The sequence below is a fragment of the Papio anubis genome, chromosome 7 (assembly GCF_008728515.1).
Source record: "Papio anubis isolate 15944 chromosome 7, Panubis1.0, whole genome shotgun sequence".
In the NCBI taxonomy this organism is placed as follows: domain Eukaryota; kingdom Metazoa; phylum Chordata; class Mammalia; order Primates; family Cercopithecidae; genus Papio; species Papio anubis.
In genome coordinates, this window is record NC_044982.1 from 78,155,735 (window position 1) to 78,177,781 (window position 22,047).

The following is a 22,047-nucleotide window of genomic DNA, read 5'->3' on the forward strand; positions in this document are numbered from 1 at the left end:
GCCCATGGAGAAAAGTGAAGCATTTTGATTTACCAACCCAAGAGCTTTCTAAGTGTTCTTTTCAGGCAGTATCTTTAAACAGCAATGCAGTTATGACAGGTTGGATTACAGCATTTAGCACTTTTCCAGGAGTTTTTAGATTTTACATGCTTTCTGCCTTTCAGAAAGATTTGTGCCAGACATCTCAGATATGAAAGAAATATATTTTTATTGCGTTTTCTGGAGTGCGTGATGTAACCCAAGCATTGATGGTAAATCTATTTTCTCCTCTCAGAAAAACATGAATAGCTGGTGGTCTCCAAAAATTTACTTCTCTCTAGAATATAAAATTTAAAAATAATAAATCTGTGAGGAGATATATAATCTATAGTTTGAAAGAAAGCTTCTGATAATTTATATCTTGGAATTTCGTAATTAAAGGAACAATATTAAACTAACATGTTAATGAGTAAATAATAGCTTTTTCATGCCTTAGTGAGCAGGAAATTATCATGAGTTTCTGCTTGTGATATGAAAGCTGCAGATGGTTAATTACTATTAATATAGAAAGATTTGCTGTAATAAACCTATTATTTTGAATTTCATATACTTCCTTCTGTATTGCCATAGTCACAATGTTTTGAAATGAGTCAGTTCTAAAAATATTCACAAATATGTTTCCACCAACTAATTTTGTCTTCTGATATTTTAACCATTAAAAAAAGTCTTTCTCATACTCTTTCAAGACTACCCATAATACTGAATAATCTGATATTATTTCCCATAACTCTTCAAATCTTTCTCCCTTGAAGGCATGACCTCCTTAATGTTTTGCAATTGACCACAGTTTTTCTAATGACAAGAATGGCTTTTCATTATTTCTACAAAAGTTTACTAGGCACAGACTTTATGTCATATCTTCTGTTAAGTATTAGAAAAAAAATATTGTACTGTGTGTCGTAGTCTCTGTGAATGAATTGTCTTCCATTTTGAAAACACTGCAAAAACATGATCACTGCGCAAAAACATGATCAACTTCCATGTCTTCCAAACACTATGTAGGAAATATTAATTTTAAAACATTATTTTTTATATGAACAAAGATGTGAATTCTCTGAATTTAAGGACCTGGTTTAGTGTAAATCTAATTGTTATATGTGTATAATATAATGATAAACAAACATAATTATTGGTTGATTAGTCAAAAAAAGAACATGTTCAACATGGGAGAGAACAAGTACTCTTTTGTTTTCAGGTAAGTCCCATTTTAAATATCTTCTCACTGTGATGACTAATCATCTTCTAATAGCAGGCATGTTATAACTATTATCACGTAACAATATGATCCAGGCATATGATAACTTATAAAGATAGGTAATATCTTTTTTTCTAAAATAATTTAATGGTTGTCACTGGTCATGTATCTGTAGGAAAATTTCATTTTTTTTTCACAAATTAGACTATTTTCCTGATAATCTATTTTCTAGTGATATTATCAAATAGGATCATTCTTGAATGAACATTAAAATTGATTGTAATTCATGCTTTGCTTATTGGATTATTCTGACCTTCTCTTCATCATATGCTTAAGAGAACAAATTCTTTTTATTTGCTCAGATATACCAGAATATTTTGTTAAATAATATGTGATATATATTCTAATATAATCATTAGAAGTTATAGTTGTTATACTCTAAAAGTGTTAAATATAATGAACATAATATAATTATTATCAAAATTATATACACAATGTATACATATATGTATGGATTATATGTATATACCAAATTATATTTAGATTATATGGTGTGTATTTATATATAGATTATATATACACCAAATTATATGCGTGTTTATGTTGTACTAGCTTCTCAATTTAAGTCATTTAAATAAACTACCTCCTAAAAATGGAAGATTGCACATATTTGAAGTCCTCCTCTTTCAGAAACCTCACTCAAATGAGAGCAAAGAAATAAAAATGTTACCAAAAAAGAAAAAGAACTAGAGTAGGAGACAAGAATAAATACATTAATTCAACACATTTTAGAACAGAGAAAGAGTGTAGTTGAGTGGTAATTGTCATAGCAGAGCAGAGAAAGGTAAACGATAACTGGCTGCCAAAACACTTCTAAGGGAAAACCAGAACAAACTCTCTGAAAAATGTTCTAGAAACTCTACTGAATATGCCAGGAACTCTACTGAATATGTGTGGAAGGCCAGGATAATACATAAGGCTGAAAACAGGAAAATAGGTATCTCACTACACAGAATAGACCACTACTCCTAATTCCTGTATTTAAACCTTGAATCTTACAGGAGAATGAAGGATTATTACTTATTGCTTATTCATTAGAAGTTTACCAGATTCAGATACACCCAGACACATAGTATTAAAAATATGAGTTTGTGGACTGTGAACAGGAGCACTAAGTAAAAATCTTTGTATAGAACTATCTGAAACCTCAGCTCTACTTTTCCTCCCTGATCCTGTTACATTCCTTGCCAAGCATGTACAGCTTAAAAGGGAAGAATTCCCTCATCCCCTCTGCAGGACGTGTGACTGAAGTGTGGCTTGCTTCTTCAGTGCCCTCCCTGCTCAAATCCTTAGGAGGAGCATGCTGACAGGTAGGTTGTTGAGGGTATTTTTGGACTCCAATCCCACAGCAGCATCTAGGGTTGAGTGTTTACAGCTCCCAAAGCCCCAGTTACAGTGTGCTCTTTCAGCTTAGCCGTCTAAAGGTGGCTTGTGTTACTCAGCTCAATTATACCCTCTGCTTTGTTGCAAGGACAGAGGGCTTTCTGTATCCTGGGTTCCTGCCCTAGTGTACTGGAAAAATAGGGTCACATGTGGGTGTGAAGGATGGCTGCAAGGTTTTATTGTGTGGTGGAGGTAGCTCTCAGTGAGGTGGATGGGGAGCCAGAAAGGGGATGGAGTGGGAAGGTGGCCTTCCCCAGGAGTTGGGCTGCCCAGTGGCCGGACTCTCCTCCAACTGCCCCTGACCGAATTCCACCTTGTCCTGCTGTTGATGTCCTGCTAGTGTCCTGCTGTTGGTGTCTGCTAGTGTCTGTTGGTGTGTTCTTCTGCTCCTCTTGACATCCAGTTGCTTGTGTGTGTGCTCACTACAGTCCCAGGTTTTTATGGGCATAGGATGGGGGCATGATGGGTCAAAAGGCAACTTTTGGGGCACAAAAACAGAAATGCCTCTCCTCACGTAGGTCATGGGCACAGGCCCAAGGGTGGAGCCCTTGCTGGGGACCCCACCCTTCTTTACCCAGCATTTCCCTGCCCCACTCCTGTATCATAGCTATGCATTGCTTAACAATGAGAATACCTTCTGATAAATGTGTTGTTAGGTGATTTTGTTGTTGCAAACACAAGACTACTTACCTAAACCTAGATAGTATAGCCTACTACACACCTAAGCTATCTGGTATGGCCTGTTGCTCCTGGGCTACAAACTTGTAGAACATATTTACTATACTGACTACTGTAGGCAATTGTAACACAATGGTATCAGTATATCTAAAAATAAAAAAGGTATAGGAAAAATATTGTATAACAGTTTTAAAATGGTACACCTGTATAGGGAGCTTCATTGTAATCTTATGGTAACAGCATTAAATAAGTGGTCCACTGTTGCTCAAAATGTTGTTATATGATGCATAATTATACCTCTTTTTCTCCCACCTCTAGTTAAGACATTGGATCATTCTCTTTTAAAAAAGTAGAATGGCTTCAAAGAAAAGTTATACATATCCCATTATCTAAGAAGTTTTAATTAAAAAGTACGTGATTATTTTACAACGAATCCAAAGAATTGTCAAGTCCTACCATTTATCCAAAGTTTTCAATTACCTTTTTAGTTTCCAACTACATGAGTGGGATTACCTCAAAATTTGTGATAGACAGACAAAGCTATTGTGAAATATTTCAAACTCAATTGGATATCATTTTATATATCTATAAAATTTGTATGAGCTAAAGAGTATAAAAGAACCTAAAATTCCATCAAGTTGAATAGAAAATTAATTTACATATTTTAGAACCTGTAAAATTCATTCTGAATGTTAGAATCATAGCATTCAGATGTCTTTTGCATTGTTTGAAAAATATTTTACATATTTAAAAGCTGAAGATGTGCAAAAATGTAACAAAGTAATTAATCTAGTTGAGAGTTTCAGACTTCTGTGGGTGGACAGAAGAATTTGGTGTATACGATTGTAAAACCTTCTAATAAATCCAGCAACACACATTTAATAACCTCCAAGACAACTCTCTTTAGAAATTTTGAAGTCCCAAACAAAGCAATTATAAAATAGTAAGTAATTTCAATTAACTGAGAGGAACTGTCTTTCTTAGTATAAAAAACCACGGAAAAGACACCTTCGTGTTAATAAAGAAACTGTGTAATGTCATTGTTATTAAACCCAGTAAGGTTTATTGGGGTAGTTAACAGGCAGAGAACTCTGCAGCAAAGTTCACATGATTCTTTTATTAATTGCTCTCATTATCCCACTGAAAAGCTTGTGGAGGCCGTCAGAGAAAGACAACATGGTAAGAGAGGCAACAGAGGGCCCCATTCCTTCCCCTCAGTATGGAATCAAAAGGGAACTGGAAGGGAGCAGAGAACACATAATTGGCTGTAACAATGGGAACTTCTAGTTGAAGGAAATATTTTTGTTTGGAAGGTGGAGCCTCCGGGGAGTCTTGTGTTCTTCTGTTTTGCTGCCTTAAAACTGCTTGGCTTTATTTTTGCCAAGATGAAGAAAGAGGGAAGAGAAAAAGCCTCCTGGGGTGTCGGGATCTGTACCTACATTTTATGTCATATAGGCACTTGTTATTTTTAAGGGAGTTTGGCATATGTTAAAGTGACAGATTTCCAATTACTATTATGTAACTTAGATTTTTTTAAATTTAAAAATGCAATCTAATTAAGCTTATACTCAGTATTAGGATCTGAGAGAACTTTAGATTAATCATATTCATGTTTACTTTATTAAATTTATGAATCATTTAAATATGCAGGAAGGTTTTGTTTGAATCAGACAATTGAAGTAATTTAGAAGGTAATTGAAAATATTACATGTATAAATGCAATTTAAAGTTTACAATTAACTACATTTGAATTGAATGTGTGTTATTCAAAGACTTCTTTAAACTTACAATTGTTTTATATACTCTCCTTAGAAAGTTAAATGAAAATTATAGCGTTAATAAATTGAATATTAATTCTTAAAAGACAAAATATTGTCCTTAATAGTCTTTTATGAATACAAAATAACCCTTGAGGCTATAAAAATCTCACAACAGTAAATATGAATAACCACATATTTGAGAGAAAATAGACTACAAGCCAACAGTGACAAAATGAAAAGGAAAAAAGCAAAGAGCAGAACAATGCCTTAAAGAAACAGTAAATAAAATCAGTAGAAATCTAAGAGAAACTACTCCATTCATAAAGAATAAGGTAATATGGAAAAGGAAAAAAAACGTGTAGAACAAGACAGATTTCTTGGGCCTTTAAACATTATGACTAATTTTTTTAAAACAAAGAATTAAAATATAAAGCATACCAATTAGACAAAAAGATTAAAAAAGAACATGAGAAAAGCAGGGGTGAATCAAAGGAACAATTATGCAAGTACAAATAATATAACCTTAAGACTTCCTCTTTGGCTGATCTGTAGGTTCAGCATAAGCAGAAAGTGAAGACTAAGGCAGATTTGTAAATGATTTGCTAAGCATTGAAGGATGTCTCCCAACACAGAAGCAATTTGTAGAGATTGGAAAAGATTTCATTTGCTTTTTACATTTTTATATTTTTTGACTTCCTGCATTCAAGAAAATCTCTTTCAAAACACTAGTTGACCATAATCTGAGAAAAGAGAGACTTCAGTAACCACAAATGACAAGAAATACAGACTTAACAAAAATAATTTTTAAAAGTCACTAAGTAAACAGACTAACTACAATTGATAGCAAGCAACAAAAACAGATCCTGAGAACTGGAAATAATCTGATACCCAGAGTTACTATAATGCTCAAAATGTTCAATTTTCAACAAAAAATTATGAAGCACACAAATAAACAAGAAAGTATGCCAAATTCACAGGAGAGATTAACATAAATTGTTCCTGAGGAAGTACAGATAGTAGACTTACTAGACAAAGACTTTATATCAACTCTGTAAATACTTACAGGGCTAAGAAAGAAACCCATGAACAATAGGTAAGGAAAACTTAGAGAAAAATGTCTGAAGAAATAGAGAGTATCAACAAAGAGAAATTATAAAAAGGAATGAAACAGAAATTCTAGAGTTAAAACGTGCAATGACTGAAATGAAATGCTGTGGTTTCAATAGCAACTTTGAGCAGGCAGATGAAAAAATCCCTGAAAACTTAATTACAGGTCCATTGAAATATCCAGTCTGAAGATCAGAAATCAAAAGGAATGAAGAAATATAAACAAAGTCTAAAAGACTGTGGGACATCATCAAGCATAACAACATATTCATAAATAGAGTACCAGATAAGTGGAGATAGAACAGGAAAGAAATAATACTGTAAGACATAGTGACCCCAAATTTCCATATTTGGTAAAAGACAGAAATCTAGACATCATGTTATAATCAAACTGTTTAAAGGCACAAAGAGAAAATCTTGAATGCAGCAAAAGAGGTTACTCATTAAGTGCAATGCCTCCCCAATAAGACTAATACCTGATTTCTCATCAGATACCATGGAGTCCAGAAGGCATATTGGGATGGCATGTTTTAAGTGCTAAAGGGGCAGGAGCGGGGGACAGGGAAGTTATCATCCAAGAATTTGCTTTTTTTTGAAACTACAAAGAACTCAAACAAATTTACAAGAAAAAAACAAGCAACCCCATCAAAAAGTGGGCAAAGGATATGAACAGACGTTTCTCAAAAGAAGACATGCATACAGCCAACAGACACATGAAAAAATGCTCGTCATCACTGGCCATCAGAGAAATGCAAATCAAACCCACAATGAGATACCATCTCACACCAGTTAAAATGGCAATCATTAAAAAGTCAGGAAACAACAGATGCTGGAGAGGATGTGGAGAAATAGGAACACTTTTATACTGTTGGTGGGATTGTAAACTAGTTCAACCATTATGGAAAACAGTATGGTGATTCCTCAAGGTTCTTGAACTAGAAGTACCATATGACCCAGCCATCCCATTGCTGGGTATATACCCAAAGGATTATAAATCATGCTGCTAAAAAGACACATGCACACGTATGTTCATTGTGGCACTATTCACAATAGCAAAGACTTGAAATCAACCCAAATGTTCATCAGTGACAGACTGGATTAAGAAAATGTGGCACATACACACCATGGAATACTATGCAGCCATTAAAAAGGATGAGTTTGTGTCCTTTGTAGGGACATGGATGCAGCTGGAAACCATCATTCTCAGCAAACTATCGCAAGAACAGAAAACCAAACACCACATGTTCTCACTCATAGGTGGGAACTGAACAATGAGATCACTTGGACTCAGGAAGGGGAACATCACACACTGGGGCCTATTATGGTGAGGGGGGAGGGAGAAGGGGGGAGGGATTGCATTGGGAGTTATATCTGATGTAACGGATGAGTTGATGGGTGCTGACGAGTTGATGGGTGCAGCACAGCAACATGGCACAAGTATACATATGTAACAAACCTGCATATTATGCACATGTACCTTAGAACTTAAAGTATAATAATAATAAAAATAAATAAATAAATAAAAAAGACTTATTATTATAAAAAAAAGAAAATGCAAACTAAAACAGTTTCATTAAAGCAAATTGCTGAGATGAATCCTTTTCATTTTCAGGGAGAAAGATACTAATATTGAGTTTGATTTTACCTCATTATGATTTACATATTTAACTTACTAGGCCTTATTTATAAAGAAAAGTCAGATCGATAATTTTAACCTTTTTAAATTTACACATTGTCTACTTTTTTTTTCTGGGAATATAATCTTATTTGGAGGTAGAAAGGAGTGATTTATTTGGGGGATGTTTTTCCTTTCTTCTCAACATTTAATTTAGATACAGAAGCTACATGCACAAATTTGTTACATGGGTATATTGCACTGGTAGTGAGCATGGTGTCCAATTGGTAGTTTTTCAACCCATAGCCCTTCCCTTCCTCTCCACTCTAGTAGTTCACACAGTGTCTGTTGTTCCCATGTTTACATCCTTGGGTGCTCAACGTTTAGCTCCCACTAACAAGTGAGAACATGCAGCCTTTGATTTTCTGTTCCTGTGTTAATTCACTTAGAATCATATCCTACATGATTGCATTCTTTGTATGGCTTTGTAATATTTCAAAGTGTACATGTACCATATTTTCTTTATCCAACTGCCCTTCAAAATTGAGGAAGAAATTGTCATTCCCACATAAACAAAGTTCATCACGGATAGAACTCCGATACAATAAATGCTAAAGGAGTTCTTCAGGTGGGCATGAGAGGAATTTAGAAATTAACTCAAACAATGTGATGGAATGAAGAATAGTGATAAAGGTAACTATCAAGGTAAATACAAAAGCCAGTATTGTATTTTTTTTTTTTTTTTACTTTTGATATTTAAACCCTGTGATTTAAGAGACAAGGGCAAAAACCAATGATCATAAATCTGTATTAGAAAACACACAATATAGAAAGATAAAATTTGTGGTGACACAACATAAGGGAGGAGGTGCAGAGCTATGTAAGAGGAGAGTTTTTGTAAAATATTGAAACTAAAAAGGTTTTAACTCGAAGTAGATAGCTACAAGTTTAAGAAACTGATTATAATCTTTAGGGTAACCACTAAGATAATAAAAATGAACAGAAAAGGAGAAAGGAATCAAAACTGTATACCACAAAAATCAATTAAATACAAAAGAAGTCAGTAATGAGTAGATAAATGAGGACAAATGATATATTCAAAATGAAAATATAGTTTATATTTAAGTCAGAGAAATCAAAATGTGAAAAGATGTTTCAAATATTTATTTACATTTGTAGAATAAGTGTCCTACATCATGGGAATTCTGCTGATTTGTTCTACTTACTAACTATAAGGAGTGAAACCAAAACTAATTTGTGTTAAGGTGGTATGATGGAGATAAATATCAAAAATAACTTCAAATTACAATTAAAATAAGCTATGAGATCTCACAGCTTATTTAACCTTGTCTAAGGCAAAGATGGTTTAAGGATACAGTAATATTTTAGTAATGCCCAATAATTATATAAAAATAATTACTACTTATTTCTTGTCATACTTCCTAACTGAGAAAAGTAATCTTTGAATAGGGCAATGAATAGAACATTAAGCAAATAGTCAAGATGTTTTTGTAATATTGTGTTGTTGCCTACCAAAGCCAAAAAACTTGTTTGTGACTACTTGTTTCTTTCCCTCAACTAATCAAGATACATATAAAAATTTGATATAGCAACTTGAAAATAAAATTTGTATACAGTTACAGTTTAAAATAGGGTAACAAAAATTAGGCTTCACCCCTGATTACACATCTCAATTACATGGAATAAGACATGCCTTGGCCTGGACAGTTGTTTTCAGGAAATCTAACACATTTGTCCTTAACGTTTTTATTACCTAGTAGAATATCCCTGCTGATTTTGTTGACAGAATAAGTCAACATATATATATACACACACACACACACACACACACATATATATAAATAATAATACTGAGTTATAATGGAGATTATTTAACGAATGACTACTATCCTCGATGCTTTCTATACCTTATTCCTGACATTAAAACTACATTACTTTAAATAAAATATATATATAATATATATATATTAGTTGTGAAATGTACAAATTATTACATGACTGGTTCTTTTACAGTTTTCAGGATCTCTGATTAAAGAAAACACTTTGCATTTGATTGAAAAGATAAGTACATGAAGGGACTATGTCCTTTGCAGAAAAGGTAGAAGGGCATTTTATGGTGGGGTAGAAGCAAATCTCTGACAAGCCATGCTGTGGCCCACTATGACTCTGCCGCGCTGTTATTCAAATGCTGTTTGTCCTGCCGATAGGAAGCCCACATGAGAAATCTAGAATTACACTGTAACATATTAACATGTAATCTACATCATTCCCTTTTTTTAAACAGACTTTCGTTTTCTTCTTCCATTATTTTAATGTCAGTGTTTCAAAGCAACAAAGTTCAATTCAAGTTATGTGATAATGTTTAAGTATTTCAGGAACAAAATAATATAGATATAAAACAGTCAACTCAAAGATCCAACTTTTCCATGCAAATCATCCATTATCTCATCTTATTCTTCTCCCATAAGGCGCTCTATCAACTCTAATTCTTTATTGAAGCCCGTAATTGAAACAACACTATTTTGGGCACTAAAAGTCATTAAGTGGAAAAAAAAAATGTCTTGGAAGAATGACAAGGTGATTGGCTACCTCAGGTCTAAATTTTTGGCCATTAGAACCCCATTTTATCCTGCCTAGCCCCTTCAACCTTGTTTTTAAAATCAACCCAAATACAATATATTTGTAGAATCTTGAAAGTTGTATTACAAGGTTTTCTGTTTGTGGCAGCTTGCAATTTACCCAGCAATAGAAAATGTTGGAAATCTATTTCCTGACATATTATTGCAATGAAATATAAAAAGGAGCCAATCAATATATAACAAGTTGAACACGTTATATTCTATAAAAAATAAAATCAGTAGCAATTGTAAAAAGCTTGATGAATAAACTTCCCTTAATGCTGAAAATCACTAATGTGTCTGGTTTACACTGTTTCTGCCTTTTACTTTATGGTCTCTTGATTTCCCAATAAAATTCTACCTTGGCTTTCAACCTATTCTGCATTTTTACCACTGTCTAGATATAGTTTAGATTTAATCAAAATTATAAAATCTTAAATTTCTTAAGTAGAAAGACTCATTTTAAGTGTCAAGTAATTGTATCACCTCTTCATACACACATTTAATGACCATTGTCTAGTTGAGCACATAGTTTTTATTATCTATTGCCTTGTTTTGCTTTTTGCTCTGACTTTAAAAATTCTGGGCTAGGCACTGTGGCTCATGTCTGTAATCCAAGCACACTGGGAGGCCGAGGCCAATGGATCAGGAGGTCAGGAGTTTGAGAGCAGGCTGTCCAACATGGTGAAATCCTGTCTCTACCAAAAATACAAAAATTAGTCAGGTGTGGTGGCAGGCACCTGTAATAACAGCTACTCAGGAGGTTGAGGCAGGAGAATCACTTGAACCCCGGAGTCAGAGGTTGTAGTGAGCCAAGATCATGCCACTACACTCCAGCCTGGGGCAACAGAGTGAGATTCTGTCTAAAAAAAAAAAAAAAAAAAAAAAAAAAATCATTACTTTGGGTTGATTTTTTCTTTTCTTTTCTTTTTTTTTTTTTGCAGCTGACATCTGGTGTTATCAGTATGTCTGGAAATGGCCCAGAAAACCTAGCTGCCAGAAAAACAAAATAGAAGCATTCTCTTTTGTAAACATTAGTTTCTTATCCTTTCCAGAACTAACATTTCCACGAGTCCCATTTCAATAAATTTATTTTATTAACGAAAATTGAATGACTCTTTAGGTTCCTATAACCATTGCAAAACATTGATAGACTATATATTTAACGACATTCATTCAATGTTATTCACATTTAGAACATTAAAAATTGTTAGGTAAAATCTGCCCATATCTGACCATTTTATATTTAATGTACATTAAATTATTCATGACTAATATATCCATCAATAATGTCCAACTTCAAATTCTGTGAGATACCTGTGATGATAGAGATGGAAAAATATAGGGTAATTTCTTGCTTTAGCGACCCATCTATATCACTTCACTTTTAAATCTGAATAAAAAATAGTTTTTTTTCCAGGCCTTTCAGAATAATGCTAAAATATAGAAAAATGAAAGTACTTTAGAAACTATATCCTTAATTCTGTGTAATCAGTACAGACTCAAGAATTAAACACGAGAAGATCTGTTGCTGTCAGGGACCATTTCAAAAAATAAAAAACATTGTTGCCATTTTAAACAGAAAAACATTTAATATAAAGAGCTGAATGATTATAAAGTAACTGAAGGAGTGGGATGAAGCTCTAGATTGGTCTTCTAAGAGAACACTCAGAGATGTATGCTACATGTACCAGAAGAAGATGAAATCTGAGGTCAGGACCGATAAGTTCAAGAACACGCTGCTGCAACTACAATCGAGCTAATAGCTTACAGTACCACTGCTGAAACTGCCCCTTGACACTCACATAACCACTGATTATTCAGTAGAAGTCTGAATTCTGTCATCATCACTGCCATAAATGTGCTTCCATTACTTATGAAGCTGAAGACTGGAACACTGCAATAGAAATAAACATCTCCATGAATTTTTGAAAATTTATTTTTTATTTATTTAATCCTTTCAACTTTTAGATTTAGGGTACACATGCAGATTTGTTACAGGGATATATTGTACAGTGCTGCTGAGGTTCAGGATATGACTGATTGCATCACCAGGTAGTAAGCATACTACCCAATAGGCAAATTTTCTACCCTTACCCACTTCCATCCCTCTTCCTCCTAGTAGAACCTAGTGTTTATTGCTGCCATCATTATGTCTCTGAGCACCCAATGTTTAGCTTTTACTTATAAGTGAGAGCATGTGGTATTTGGTTATCTGCTCCTGAATTAGTTTGCTTAGAATTATGGCCTCCAGCTGCATCTATGTTGCTACAAAATACAAGATTTCATTCTTTTTTATGACTGTGTACTATTCCATGGTGTATAAGTACCACATTTAAAAAAAATTCAATCCACCATTGATGAGCACCTAGGTTGATTCCATGTCTTTGCTATTGTGAATAGTGCTGTGATGAAAATACCAGTGCATGTGTCTTTTTGATAGAATAATTTTTCTTTTGGATATATATCCAATAATGGGACAGCAGGGTTGAATGGTAGTTCTAAGTTCATTGAGAAATCTCCAAACTGCTTTCGACAGTGGCTGAACAAATTTGCATTCCCACCAACAGTGTATGAGCATCATGAACTGCTTTTATAGAAGCAGTAGACAAAGTGGCAGGAAGCTAGTTCTCAACTTATTTCTATCTTCCAGATCTTGTGTTCAGTAGTCTAGTTGGTGAGAAGCAAACAGAATCCAGAAGCTTAGATGCAGAGGGCCTTAGATTGTAATTCAAAGCTTTCTAATTTTAGAACTATAGAAATTCAAACTGGAAACCTGGGATGAGAACTGAAAAAGGATAGAAATGTGTATGTGAAGTTTGAAGAAAGCAAATGAAAGGCTATCAGAGGGTCTTTCTGTTAAAATAATTGACACATGTTGTTTACAACTATACCTTACAACTAACCATGATTCATACAAAAGAACTAAGGGTTATAAAGCATGTCAATAGATTACAGAAGTTTTCCATGCTATATAAACATTATGAGAACAAAACAAAGATGTGATAGTCAAACAGAACTTGATTAAGCAGCTATTTTAAAAGCAAGTTTTTCGTGGCCTAAAAACTATGTGTTTTTTATCTGGAGTGCAATAAGGTCAGTTGGATTTATTAAACACCAGCTATGAATCAGGAACTTTAGCAGGTACATTCACTGAAGTAATTTAGCAGTATACTAAGACACATGCAAGATTTCAAAATAAGCAAATGAAAGACTCAGTTACTTTTATTATATGGCAGCTATTAAAGTAAAAATATAAGCATTTGAAATAAAGTTTTTAAATCTGCAAATGTGAAAATAAAGAAGTATTTTATTTAGATGTGGATTTAGGGGTGAGGGGTGCTGGTTAGGGATTGAATATCTAGCTCTACTTTTTACTCATCTGGAGTTTAGAACCGTTTAACAGGAGTAGGAGTTAGGCAGATGGAGAACAAATGGATTTGCATTACCAAATTTGCTTTTAGTGAACATGATTCAGGTCTGAGGGCCAAATGAGTTTTCTGGTTCTTCCAGTTCCACAAATTTAGACCTAAAGGCAGTCATTGGAATGGAAAAATTGAGCCTATGGAATAGTCATACTGAACCATGATCCACACTCTTCTGGGGTGGAAGGAAAAATAGATGGAATTTCCAATGCTAACAACATTATACCCACCAGTGGAATATGAGGACCAATACCGTCACCCTCCAAGCATACCTCAAACCTCCTGCTGGACTGATTAAAGCTGGAGGCAAAAGAAGCTGGCCATGTACTCTGGGGAAGTCCCAATTAAAAATTCCTCCTCCTGGAAACAAGAGGAATGGGAAATAAGCTTTCCCTTCAGAAACAACTCAGTATTTGTAGTGTATAGTATATTCAATGATTGAAATCAATACGAATTTTTAAAAGCATTAAGGAAATAGTCCATTCCAGAGAGAGTTGCATTCATTGTGCTAGTAATTTAAGAAGATATTAAAGGTGTTTTAAAAGTGTACAATTTACTTAGAGCAGTTATCCTGTGTTCTCAGTTTCCAAGTGTCTTCTAAATGTTCTAGAATGTTAAATTGTAAGCTTTTTTTAAAATTCAGCCTCAGCTTTCTGAGAATCAGAACTTTATTCAGCCAATTCCTAAAGATAAATTAAGCCATAATTGTCTTAGTTTTGATTAAGCAATAATGTATTTCTCAAAACCACTAGACTGCGTGACACCCAACTCAGCCAGCCTCTGCTTAGCTTAGGAATACAGGTCTTCAGAAATATTTGAACACTTGGAACACTTAAATTTTTTCGTTTTACTATGGTACACGTGGAAAACAGCAGTAAATAGTTAGTAGTTAATAAAAAGTTATTGTGCCTAAGATTTAGGCATGATGGAGTATTGGTAGAGTGGAAGGAGTGGGTACTCAGCAATCAGTCAGGAGGAAAGAGAGAAATAAAATGAAGTTACATTCAGTTGAAAGTGTCCATTATAAGCAGAATATGAGCTATATAAATTACAGTTTTCACCTTTAAATATATCAATTAACTGTATAGGGAAAGTAGGCTAGAGTATGTAAAAATGGTTAGCAAAGAAGACAAGAGAGTATGTGAGTAAATTTTAAATTATATAGTTTAAACCATTAAATATATAAAATATCAAGGAAGATGAAATCAATGGGAAATATAATAATACTGAGTTATAATGGAGATTATTTAGCGAATGACTACTATCCTTGATGCTTTCTATACCTTATTCCTGATGTTAAAACTACATTACTTTAAATTCTCATAATAATGCTGAAAGGAAGGAGTTTTCAGATGAGGAAACTGGGAAAAGCAGTTTACCTCTTTAGGCTGCAGTTTCCTCATTTGTATAAGGGGATAATAATCACAGTATTTATCTAATTAGTTTGTTATTGAGGATTAAATGACTTAGCATAGTGTCTGACAATTGGTAACCCTTCAACAAATGTTGCTTTATTATTATTTTATTATTATTATTATTTTGAGACACAGTTTCACCCTGTTGCCCAGATTGTAGTGCAATGGCATGATTTCAGCTCGCTGCAAACTCTGCCTCCCGGGTTCAAGCTATACTCCTGCCTCAGCCTCCGGAGTAGCTGGGATTATCGGCGCCTACCACCACGCCCAGCTAATTTTTTGTATCTTTAGTAGAGATGGAGTTTCACCATGTTAGCCAGGCTGGTCTCAAACTCCTGACTTAAGGTGAACCACCTGCCTTGGCGTCCCAAAGTGCTGGGATTACAGGCGTGAGCCACCGCGCCTGGCCCACATTATTATTATTAAAAGAGATTATGTAGTAAGTAAGTGTGGAGGCATGGATGAAAGTCAAAGTAAATATTTGCAAAACCATGTGTACCGACAATGCTGTTATACACAGCTGCTTCAGTGTATGCTGTATGGTAGACAATCAATAAATGTTTCTTGAATGGTATTAAACTCAGGAGTCACTGAGAACATCGGTTGAATGAGTCATTCCATTGCAGCACCTTTCCATACATTGTGAAGATAATGGAGGACACTCTTCCCATTAGGGTGTCTTGCTCTGATGAGCAGTAGCTGTTTTGAATTCCATTGTCTGTCACAAAATGTATAACCTCATGAGTGAGGGCAAAGAGGGCACAGAGGAATGATGTCTGATTTACACTGAATCTATGGACCATTTTCTTCCATCATGAAATCTATATAAGTTTCTTTGGAAAAGCGGCTCTTACAAAACTTAGTTATATCCAATAGCACATTTTCTGCATTTTGGGTTGCTTTTCCTTCAATGTGAAACTTTGTTAAGTATACCACTCTTTTATCCTCAAGTTTTGCTTAGAGATAGGTTTAAATTGACGCTGTCACATTTTCTTTCTTAAATGCTGCAGCTCTATTAATATGTCTAGCAGCCTCACTGATGTACTATCGTGGGCTTAGAGAATTTTGAAGAAAAATGCCAAAGATATTATTTCTGCCTAAGTAGTGGCTCTTGGAAACCACGACTGTTTGACATCAACCATATGTTCTGCCTACAGCTGTCGGGTTCTTTTTCAATACCTGCATGCCTCCACATCTCAGTCAATAGGTCAGTTGTATTGAATAACGCCACAGATTTATATTTGATCCAATTATTAATTTCTGTGATTATTTTTCGCTAATATCTAGTGACACTAGTGCTTTTGACCACTTGTCTTAATCTACAAATATCTTTTGAACATTTGCCATGTAGAAGATACTGAGTTAGGCTTTGAGACGGGCATAGATTAATTCTATACCCTATTCCTATTCCAGTTAAATCTCAGTAGAAGGGGAGGCTGAGAAAGCTAATTTGATACCTTGCTTTGCATCATAAATAGCATGCATGAAATTTCCTCAAGAAGTATTTATTTAGGGCTAGCTTTAATGTAAGAAGAGCATAATAAGAATATGAAATATTTTCACCAAATACCAAAAAGTACAAATGAAACATTAGTATAAAAGAAAACACTGGAAAGACAAGTTGATGCTAATTTATTAAGGGCCACTCTAAAAATACTGCTAGAAAAAAATTGCCAAAAGTTGTCTCAGAAAATTTAAGAAGATAAGAGCAATTTTTTTTTTCAAATTCATCTGTAGCAATATTTATCTGTCCCTTTATGCATTTACCATTTCATAAATATTGCATGAGCACCTACTAAGAGATTGGTATATCCTGGTAAATACAATAGACTTGGCTCTGCATTTGTGGCATTTATAATCTATGGCAGAGAAAAATAAAAGCAAGATAGATCAGAAAAATTTTATTTCATCTCTAAGAGGAATACCACTTTATGCTCCTTTGTAAATCCAGTCATCAAAAATTTAGAAGCAATATTTTAATAGTTCTTAAATATTTTGAGAATATTTCTTAGTTAAACTCTCACTGATAGATGCTGAGGGGTAAGACTTGGTGGAATCTGAAGGTGATTATAGGAAATGATTAGTTCTGAATGTGGTGCCTGCTGCATGGTATCAGATGGGACAGGAAAATACCAATGTTTTATAGTGTACTGGGCAACAACTCTATGGTAGCCCTCTGGTCACCTCAGCCTTGTTCAGTTGCAGGTATTGAGGACCTGCATTTGGAAATCTCAGGCTACCCAGTGTCTGGATCAATGTAGATCAAATTTATACAAAATTTGGAGTTTTGTACACCATTTGTATGCATTGAATTCATTTTGGAAGTTCCAGGTGGGCTCCTTGGAGCCAAGTACTAGTTTTCTAGTTCTGGATTTGTGTGCAGTTGCCTGCTAAGATTAGCATTGTACTATAAACTTCAGTTACTTCTGGGAGACACTGGCCACCAGCCAACTCCCTACTGTCTGACTTACAGTTACACAATTAATTTTTTTTTTTAATGTGGCCAGGTTTTGGTGTGTATCTACTTCAACCATGAAGAACTCCTAAAAGCTGAAGTAATCCCTCTTCATCATCATTTTGCAGAGATTCTCTTTCCATGTCCCCACTCCATAGCAGAGATCTTTTGGATACAAATTCTACCTGTGGTTATATACTTATTTGGATAATGTGATGTGAACTGTCCACATCCTTTAGGGTAAACTATTCCTAGTTAGTGATTCCAGCACCAATTCTACTGGTTTTCCCTTATTACCAGTAAAAGCACATCATGCCCTTAATTTTTTGGAGGAATCTGAACACTGATAAAACTGACTTGGACATAGGAAATCAGGACGTCAGGTAATTTGTGTATTTTTACACTAATATTTGAGACATTTAAAATATCTGGGTATGATAATAAACATTTATTGAGTGCCATGAGTATGCCATTTACGGTACCATATAATTGGCTTGTGGTACCTCTTTTATTTACCTCAGATTTTTGTGAAAAACAGAAAAGCAAATATAAAACAATAAAATTATCATGGGCCCTGCATGCAACTTTTGAAGGTCACTTATTCCTTTTCACTTTACCTTTAGAATATTGCTTAAGCTATTTAAAAAATATGGTTTCTTGGAATCACTTGCAAAGCCTCATGTTTGACTATAGGGCTTTAAAATAAGCCATTTTAAATCAGTAACAATGTGGTGTTTAGACCGTGATTCCTCTTTGAAATAACTGCACTTGGTTCGTTACCAATGGATTTCAATTGACACTGTTTAAAAATTCAATTTTATATAAGAATATATATAATTCATGGAGATTTAATTTTGAAGCTGTTATTTTCTCTGTTCAAGTCTCAAGGTTAAAGCTGCTGTTCCCAAGCAGTCTGATTCAATGAGTACTGCTGTGTATAGTCTATGGTACGCAGTAGACCAATAAAAACAATCTGATTGATCTATCTCGTTATGGACTTGATGGCTTCCAAAGCACTAGCTATAAAATAAGCTAACTGGAAAATCAAAGCTTTAGTGACCTCAGAGGACTCTTCATCACGTAGTGCAGTTTAAATCATGTTACTTTAAATTTAGATATCCCAGACACAACACATTTTATATAACAAACCAGCAAAAACTTGTAAACAGCTTTTTATTTTCCACCTTTTTAGGCTAAAATACTTGGACTAGTGAATAGCTTTCCAACTACCAACCTTCTCTAAATATTTAAACTTTCATTTTAGCTGGATTTGCAGATTCTTGAGTCTTCTTTCCCAGCAACTGTACTCTTCTTTAAACGCTTTATTTCAAAGAGAGCCACTAGTCCTCTTTATATAGCTCTCTATCTCCCTGGCCAATATATTTAAATGTAAAAGAAATCATTAGCTTAATCACCAAATTTCAACTTGTCAAAAATAATTGACTTTTTTTTCTAGTTATAATTGAATATTGACAAGGTAGTTGCACACAAAAGAACAATTTAGTGTAGCGAGATGGCTGTGCCTAGTTGCTTTCATTTTGTAGGAAGGGTAGTTCTTATTACAAAACCAAAAGATGGTTTTTAAAGTCTTGGAAAGTTGAGTTCATTTACTCCTGCCAGACAAAACTATAAAATTTGCATCATTGTTTCTTAACACCTAAGTTTTCATGTATCCCTTTTTTCTTTCATATCATTCTGAACTTCCTCCCTATCCCCAAATACACAGTGTTCTAATATTACCCTCTAGATATGTAATTATCACCTTTACCTATGTATCAACAACTGGGTAGTTTCCCTATGCTCAGTGACTTCCTCATTCTCCTCTGTTATTTTATTTTTGAAAATATTTTATGTACCCATATTGAAAGACCACCTTGTCTGCTAAAAAACTGAGTTGAAATGAGATAATAGTGGTTGGTAGTGGCATTTATTCATTTGTTCATTAAAAATTGGTGTATTATTCTAAATGATGCCACTGTGAATGCAATGAGTTATAGCGAAGCCCTTAAAAAGTATTTGAGAAAACAGATTGGCAAATTTGCCTTTAATTCAAAGCACAGAGAGATAATTTAAGCTTTTTAAAAGTAGTTTAGGTGTGTTAATTAGAGGAAGATTAAAAATGAATAAAGTGGCCGGGCGCAGTAGCACACGCCTGTAATCCTAGCACTTTGGGAGGCCGAGGTGGGTGGATCACCTGAGGTCAGGAGTTTGAGACCAGCCTGACCAACATGGAGAAACCCCGTCTCTACTCAAAATACAAAATTAGCCTGGCGTGGTGGCACATGCCTATAATCCCAGTTACTTGAGAGACTGAGGCAAGAGAATCGCTTGAACCTGGGAGGCAGAAGTTGTGGTGAGCCAGGATCGCGCCATTGCACTCTAGCCTGGGCAACAAGAGTGAAACTCTGTCAAAAAAAAAAAAAAAAAAAAAAAAAAAGAGTAAGGCAACACAAAGTTCTAGGAATTCACTACAGGATTTTATAAAGAGACCAAGTTATTTTTGATAGCTAGCTTCTGGCTGGGCACGGTGGCCCGTGCATATGGTCCCAGCACTTTGGGAGGCCAAGGTGGGAGTGTGACTTGGGACCAGGAGTTTGAGGCCAGTCTGGGCAACTTAGTGAGATTCTGTCTCTATTTTTTTTTTTTTTTAAGTCAGGAGCCTGTGATTTTGGCACTCTGGGAGGCTGAGGTGGGCGATCACTTGAGCATGGCAAAGCCCCATCTCTACCAAAAGAATATAAAGATTGGCTGGACATGGTGGCACATGCCTATGGTCTCAGCTACTTAAAAGGGTGAGGTGGGAGGGTGACTTTAGCCCAGGGGTGGGAAATTGCTGTGGGCTGTGATATCTGGCCACTGTGTTCCAGTTGTGCAACAGAACTGGAACCTGTCTCTCTAACACCCACTCACACACCCTCACACCATATATATATTGGGGGTGTGTGTGTGTGTGTGTGTGTGTATATATATCTTAAATATGTATCTTATATATGTAGATATAAATAGATATGTAGCTTTCCAGATTGTAGACAAAATAGACTTTGACGGTTGTTAAAAATAAAGAGTACAAAGGGCATACATAAAAAAGGCATGGATAATGAGAATATGATGTTGTCCTGAGACTTGTGAAATATTAAACATTACCTAAGAGTATAATATGCGAACGATATGTGAGGAATGAGAGCTGGGGACGTTTTGAAAAGGAAAACTATGCAGAATCTTACATGTTGTACTAGGTTTGAATGTAATCAGCACTGAATCTGGAGTCAGGTTATCGTAAATCCTACTTCTGCCAGTCTCTGGTCATACACCTTTGGATGAGTTACTCAGTCTTTCTGTGCATTAGTTACCTCATTTGTAACATAGACATAATGATAGAATCTACTCCTTATGGTCAACATGAGGATCAAATGAGTTAACATATATGAGCTTTTAGATAAGGGTCTATCCTGTAGCAAGCACTCATTAAGTCATCATCAATCATCATCATTATCATCATCATTGCAATTATTGTTACTATTATTATATTAAACATCTTGTTAAAGGAGGCACGTTGAAAGGGGTTGCCCCAATTCAATGTGTCTGTCTTCAGCATGAGTTCCCCCTGAACAAATGCATTTTCATGAACATTCATTCTAACAGCATAAGCAAAATGAGTGTGGCATAGCTGAGATTTGAAACAGGCATTTGCATATAGATCAGTTCAGTGATCATGAAGAGAGAACCAAAATCAATGGTATTACACTGAGGTATGAGAAAAAAGATTCATGAAGTGATTCCAATGAGAAAATTTCATTTGTGTTGGTTATTTATTGGGTACCTAGAGTAACCAACGCTATCTACAAGGTTTCTAAGTGGATGGCGGTGTCTTTCAGTAAATCAGGGAATGTAGGAGGGATAGCTGGTCCAAAGGAAAAGATGGTGAGCAGAGTCTATGCATATGTATAGTGACTACTAGACAATGGGTTTACAGCTCAAAAGAGATTCTGAAAAGTTATCAGTGTATTTAGGTGTTACATAAGATTATGGGAATGATTTATCAAAGGAGTATGTGTACTTTAAGAAAAGTAGAGAGATTAAGATGGAATTCTCAGGAAATACCAACAAATTACCAAAATAATTATAGTGTTAGATGTACCTTCAAAAGGAATATGGAGAAAAGAAAGCACTTGTTTTACCTTTAAATATAAATCAGAAAACCCCATGAGCTTTGATTAGGACACTTCTGTAGCTTTTTGTTGTACTGGATATAAAATCCAAACTTGCTATGTAACCT